At 44.8% G+C, this 6190-nt stretch overlaps 1 long non-coding RNA gene across 3 annotated transcripts; it reads left to right on the plus strand.

Moving 5' to 3' along the window:
- Positions 1-1184: 1184 nt before the first annotated feature.
- On the plus strand, positions 1185-5429 carry LOC123132663 (uncharacterized). Of its 3 annotated transcripts, none has more exons than XR_006464953.1 (4): positions 1185-1682; positions 1904-2051; positions 2286-4907; positions 5004-5429. It is a non-coding gene; the product is annotated as an uncharacterized lncRNA (long non-coding RNA). The 3 variants fall into 3 exon arrangements; XR_006464952.1 differs by having other exon boundaries at positions 1186-1682; positions 1904-4596; positions 4799-4907; XR_006464951.1 differs by having other exon boundaries at positions 1904-4907.
- Positions 5430-6190: the final 761 nt, after the last annotated feature.

A 6190-nucleotide genomic window follows, 5' to 3' on the forward strand; every position in this document is an offset into this window, starting at 1 on the left:
CCTGCTTTAGCTTTTGAGGTTGTTTAATGTCCTTGTCATACCAAGAAGGATTTAGCTGAAGGTTTGTGACTGAGGAGAATGAACCGGTGATATTAACCTAAAGAGTTATTTGGCCACTGATGTCGCACAATGTCTTTATTTCGAAAACCATCACCTACTGCTTTTGGTTAATAGATTTGTTTAGTACCAAATGCTTATTACGTTTCTGTGAAGGACAATGGCAATATCACGATGAAAAACAATTTAATAATAATATGTGATACGTTGTATTTTTTATGCACCTTTTGATCACTGGATTTGAAAAGACATCTATCTAATTATATGGCATTTGTAGAACGGAACACCTCTTTGAAATGCTCTGCAAATGAGAACATACATGAATATGTTGATCCTCATCTTTTTCTGTCTCAGTGGATGAAAGTACTATGCACAGCTAGAGGAAGACACCACCATTGCTTTCCATGTGTGGCTGCCAAATGCGAGGGACAAAACACCTCTTTGAAATGCTCTTCAAATGGAAACATACATGAATATGTTAATCCACATCTTTTTGTGTCTCAGTGAATAAAAGTACTATGCAGAGCTACAGGAAGACACTGCCATTGCTCTTTGTGTGTGGCTGCCGAATGCGAAGTTACAGTTGCTGCATGGTCTCAATCCTTCATTTTCATCCATCGGCTCTGCTGTTGGGAACCTTGGTCAAGACAAAATTGTGAAGCCATGCATGGCAGTGGCAGCAAGGCATAGTCCAAATGTCACAACATAAAGGAAGTGACAGTGTGTAGTGGTAATAAAAAGGGAAGGGAGCCACCCCCTGTGTTTGTGACAGCATAGAATGAATAGTTTGTCTATATATTTTTTGTTCTGTACAAATGAAAGGTATGGGATTGGAATAAGTGAGTCACTAGGTGCATGCTGATAGTAAGAGAGGTACGACTTAAATACAATATAAGAAATATTCAGATTATGTGTTTATTTATCTTTTTATGAAAATGATTGTAGTCCGTGGCAACGCACGGGCAGTCAACTAGTAGCCTTAGGATTAGGATCGCTTAATTTAATCTAACCATAAGATTACACCAAGCCTCGGCGAAAACTACGTTTAGCAATTTTGCCGGGCGGACGAAAACTCTGCCGCCCGCATTTGTTCGGTTACCAGGTTAAAAAAAAGGCACGATACAATACACGGGAAACAACACGATCGGGGCGACGGCGCATCTTTAGGAGACGATCGGTATGAGAGGAGAGGGGAGGAGAAGGAGAGGTCTGGCGGCGGCTAAAGAGGTGCTCGCCGGCGCGCACAGTTGGATCGGGGCGCTTCCACCGCGACGCCCCCATCCCAAAAGATCCGGCGCTCCCCGCCGCCTGCCCACCTACCCACGCGACGCTACCACTCCCCTCCACCTCCCCACGCGACGCCGCCAGCCCCAAGGGTGCCCACCCCGTCGCCCGGTCGCTGCACCAGCGCCTCCCGGTCGCCCTCGCCGGCCCTCCCCGCCGGCCCCACGTCGTACCCGTCGTCTCCTCAATCCGTAGCCAGGGGACACGCCAGCGCCCTCCCAGTGGCCCTCGCCGTCCCTCCCCGCCGTCTCCCCAATCCACAGCCAGGGGACACGCCAAGAACCTTCAGTCATGAGGCCGTCGCGCGGGAGGTCTTCCATCTCAGTTTTGTTTTATTTACGGTATTTCCCCAATGATGTGCTACTTCAACTTTTGTTCCAGTGCTCCTCAAATTGATGTAACTAAGAGAATGTCCTGGATCACGGTGTTAGATTCTGAAGTTTATCGTCATCTACCCATCGTTCTGGGTTTCATTTGTAATTTTTCAGCGATGCACAAGTTTATAGTCATCAGGCAGTCCTTAATTTTAAGATGATATCAACATTTATATTCTTGATTACAGGGTGTTGTCAACAATTTCATCACACCCACTGCTTGACCACAGAGGTAGTTGCCGCCTGCAGCCATTCACATGCCGTCACCTGCATCTCCTCTGTGCGTTCCCGTCTCTCCATGCCGCACGAGGATGCAGTCATCACATCCTTGAGTAGGTAATTTATCAATTGATAGCTTTTCTCCCTGCTATGACTTGCATCTTTCTACCTTGCTTCAAATTTAATTTGATTGGGGTCTGTTTGATTCAATGTCAAATGAAGATCAACTTTATCTCTGATTGATTCATGCAAGTGGAAGCTGAATTATATTCTGAAGATTCTGATTATTACTTGCAAGTTATATTCTAACACATTGTCCTTGGTTTAACAACTTGCAAGTGTTTCTTGTAGTGGTTTTAACCCCATAATAAAGGACTTGCAGGTGGACATCTGCTATAAATAATCAGGTACTTCTTTCTCATTATCAAATTCAAATGCTCAGTGAAACTATCCAATGGATGAACTGGTTGTTTAACACTGAATCATCAACACTTTATTCTCTTCTTTTCTCCTCTTCCATTCACCGCAACATCTGCAGTGCATGCTTGTTACTTATCTCTTCTCTGAGTGCTTGAACATAAATACTGAGAAAACCAAATTCTCTATGGGCATGAATAATCTTTCGATTCATACGTAAAAATCAAAATGTGGTTCCAGAGGTCGGGGGTAATCCTCCTTTTCTAAAAAAAAAAGTTCCGGGAGGTATGGCGTGATTTCTCTGCTGGTATGTGTGTGTGTTGCTTGTTTGTCTGCTGCCGGGAGGATTGCACAGTGCCGATGCCGGGAGCCAGGGGTCATCGGAAAATTGAGATGCCGAAGTCGATCACTCAAAACGAGCCTTACTTGGCAGTGACTGAATCCTCCACAAATTATTTGATGACATTGAGCCTTGCTTGGCATTGACTGAATCCAACAGTGGCGAGCTTGTATCCCAGACAACCTCTTCGTCTTGATTTTTTAGAAGCTAACTCACTTCAAAAGGAGGCCTGGATTACCTTATATTCAGCATTGGTCACATAGAATAGATTTTTTTTATGATGAAGAAGTTTGACAGGAACCTATCCGAGAATCATGCTGGTTTGTGCACTGCAGTTTGCACGAGGTTCAGACGTGTGGCCAGCTGGGCACCGCCTATATATCTAAACCTGAAAAAGCTTACTATATAGATTGGCAGAATAAAATAAAATTCATAAATCACTTTAGTTTTCACTAATGCAGCTAGGGCCAGCACCCACTATCAAAAGAGACAGCCTCAACAACGGACAGGGTGGCGGAGTAGTCACATTCCCACCATACATATACTACTAGCTATACTTCTGGAGCAAATTCTTTGTCGTAGTCATCAGGCTGCGGATGTCGTTGCCGGGATACACGCTCTCCAAGGTCTCCGGCCATATAGGCCCATGAGGGATGCAGGGCATGTTACTCTATGCAGCATCATGACCACAATGGTGTCTTGGTTTTGAAAATACTATTTGAATGGCATCACAACATTTAGTACACACTTTTTCGCAACAGTTGCTTTATTTTTATACCATGTGAATCTCCCTTGGTCAGCACCTGAGACGTGCGTTACACATGGTCAATTTTTCATGATTTATTGTTGTTGCTGTTTCCCACAAGGTACTTGATAAAAATGATTGGCGTGTGGCGCTCTTCAATGACTTGTTCTCTTTTGAAGAGCAAGCAGAGAGAGCATGAGAGCGCCGTGATTCTCCAAATTCCTGCTCACTTCTATATCCATATATTTGTTTTATCTGGTTTTTTGGACTTATTTTATTATCTTGTGTGCTACATAAGAGGTGTCTTTGTGGAGCTTAAGAACAATTTATTTGGTTGGAGCAAACTAATATTGTATTGCAAAGGGCCGGACAGCCAACCAGCTACAAAGGGACTGCCCAATTTTATCCATGTGTTGGACTAGATGATATTTGATGATTTGAACCTTGCAATGATAGGGTTTCCACAACACTATGTATGATCTAAACAATGGCTGGAAATATTTATTGGAGCATTTATTTCAAACAACTTTGTTAAAAGATATTTCTAATATTTTAGTGGATGCGATATATTTTAGATAGTAGTACTGCTTTAATGTGGTGTGGTACAGAGTTTGCCTTCTGTTATAAACTTCACACGCTTTGAAAGCAAGATCATGTTGTACAGGCGTGCAGTTGTGAGAAATACAGTGGATGGCTCCATATGAGTTCTCTAGCCCTCTAGAATTATGGAGTCAGGTGCAGACTCCGCTGATGACGACGATGGTTCGGTAGAGATAGGCTTGCTCTGTATTACATAACTATGTTCTGTTAGTCAAGTGTCATTCTGATGCAGGAGGCAGACGCTTCAAAATCATCTGCGGAGTAAGCGATAGGAGGCCGTTGTGCAACAAAAGGTCATGTATAGACCAATGCCGTTGGTACAAAATCTCGATCACAGCGTCCCATATCGTGATCGCACATCAGAGCTAGCCTACCAATGTCAGATGGCATCGGTTTTACTACAGGGATGTGGGTCATCGGCCATGACAAAAGATGGTATACAAATATTATGGATAAAAGATGGCAGCATAAACTTTGCAATTTTATGATATGTTATCTGGAAGATTTTTGCCATGCGGTGGTCCAATGATTCTGGCTATATGCACTGGAGTTTAATCCATGTATGTGAACTAATTAGATATCTATCTGTGTGAATTTGGAGATACTCCCTCCGTTCGGAATTACTTGTCGTAGAAATGGATGTATCTAGATGTATTTTAGTTCTAGATATATCCATTTCTGAGACAAGTAATTCCGAACGGAGGAAGTATGTGTTTGAGATGATTTGAGAGTTAAACAAACTTTAAGTGAGGATCTTTATAGGTGAGTCCCTATACATACATTGATGGGAAATATTTTAGGGGATCTATGAGAGTTTCTCTAATTGCGGTTCATAATTCCTCGGAAGTCCTCCGAGCCATACCTGTTTACGGTAAACAACATATTTTGTTACTCTTTTAGTTATCTTTTAATAAATTTTCTTTATTAAATTCAACTTCATCACTAAACCAAGTTCTGCTCATGACAGCCACACGACAAGAGCCGGCAAGGAGGTAGAGTTCACGAAGTACATGTTTGACCGCGACAACTCCCAAGCATGTGTATCCGTACCTGATGACGAGGTGACCAGGTGAATACCACTCATGAGATGTGCGAACTTGGGATGAGGATAAGTAGAACACATATTAGTCGCAAGCGGGCGCAAGAATTTTGTTTCCGTTGCAACTCACGACCACATTTACTTGATTAAACATAAATAGAATATTTTTATATTTGAGAGACGTGCACATACTTACTAGTTAGTCTTAAACATGATAATTGTTAGGATTTAATTAATCCTATTAATCCCTACTTTTCCTAAAGGAGGCGGTTACCTCATGTCCCTTCGGAAACAGTCCTTCAGGGGCTATATATATGTAACCTGTCATCAAGAGAACAAGGATTCACTTTTACTTTCCGGTCTCCCGTCTCTCTCGTTTTATCTCAACACGTTATTAGCACGCTCTACCACCGAGAGAGATTTCCTTCGCCCCAAAGCGGCGGTTACAGAGACGCTTGAACAACGACGGTTGTGGGTTGTGTGCGTGGTGGCGGCAGTCCACGGACAGCGCTCGGCGACTGACGGCGGAGCCAAGACCCTGCATCGGCTGCAATGCAGCGCGCGCTCGGTGTCCTGCTTTTGGATGACGTTCGTGACATCAAACGCTGCGCGCCCCATGCCATCCAGGACTCGAGCATGCTTTTGCATGCATGCATCTGTCCAAGAAGTAGCCTGGTTTGAATTTCATTCTTTCCAATTAACAACGAACTAATCACCTAGCGATTGCCGTATTTTCACGTACATGGATGAATCTCTTTGCTGTGTGGTCACCAATGGCACGACTGGCGTACCCCGCAGCGTGGGCTCGGCTTCTCGGCTGACGACGCTGTCCAACGGTTCCTGCGGCGACGCTGCAACAAAGGGGGCGGCGGTCCAGACGCGTTCTAGGCGGCCCTCAGCCCGCACCCTCGTGGCGTCCTTCAGCGCGACACGCTGAGGCGCAACCGTCAACCGGCGGCGCACGAGAGGAGTCGACGCAGCCGGTGGCGTGACGCTCGTCCTTCCAGCAGGCGGGACAACACGGCACGGCGCCCTTGCATAGCGGCCGCGACCTCGGCGTCGCTATTGCCCATGGTGGTGCCCATTCCGGCGCTACTTCTGGCTTTCGTGGCCCT

The sequence above is a fragment of the Triticum aestivum genome, chromosome 6A (assembly GCF_018294505.1).
Source record: "Triticum aestivum cultivar Chinese Spring chromosome 6A, IWGSC CS RefSeq v2.1, whole genome shotgun sequence".
NCBI lineage: Eukaryota > Viridiplantae > Streptophyta > Magnoliopsida > Poales > Poaceae > Triticum > Triticum aestivum.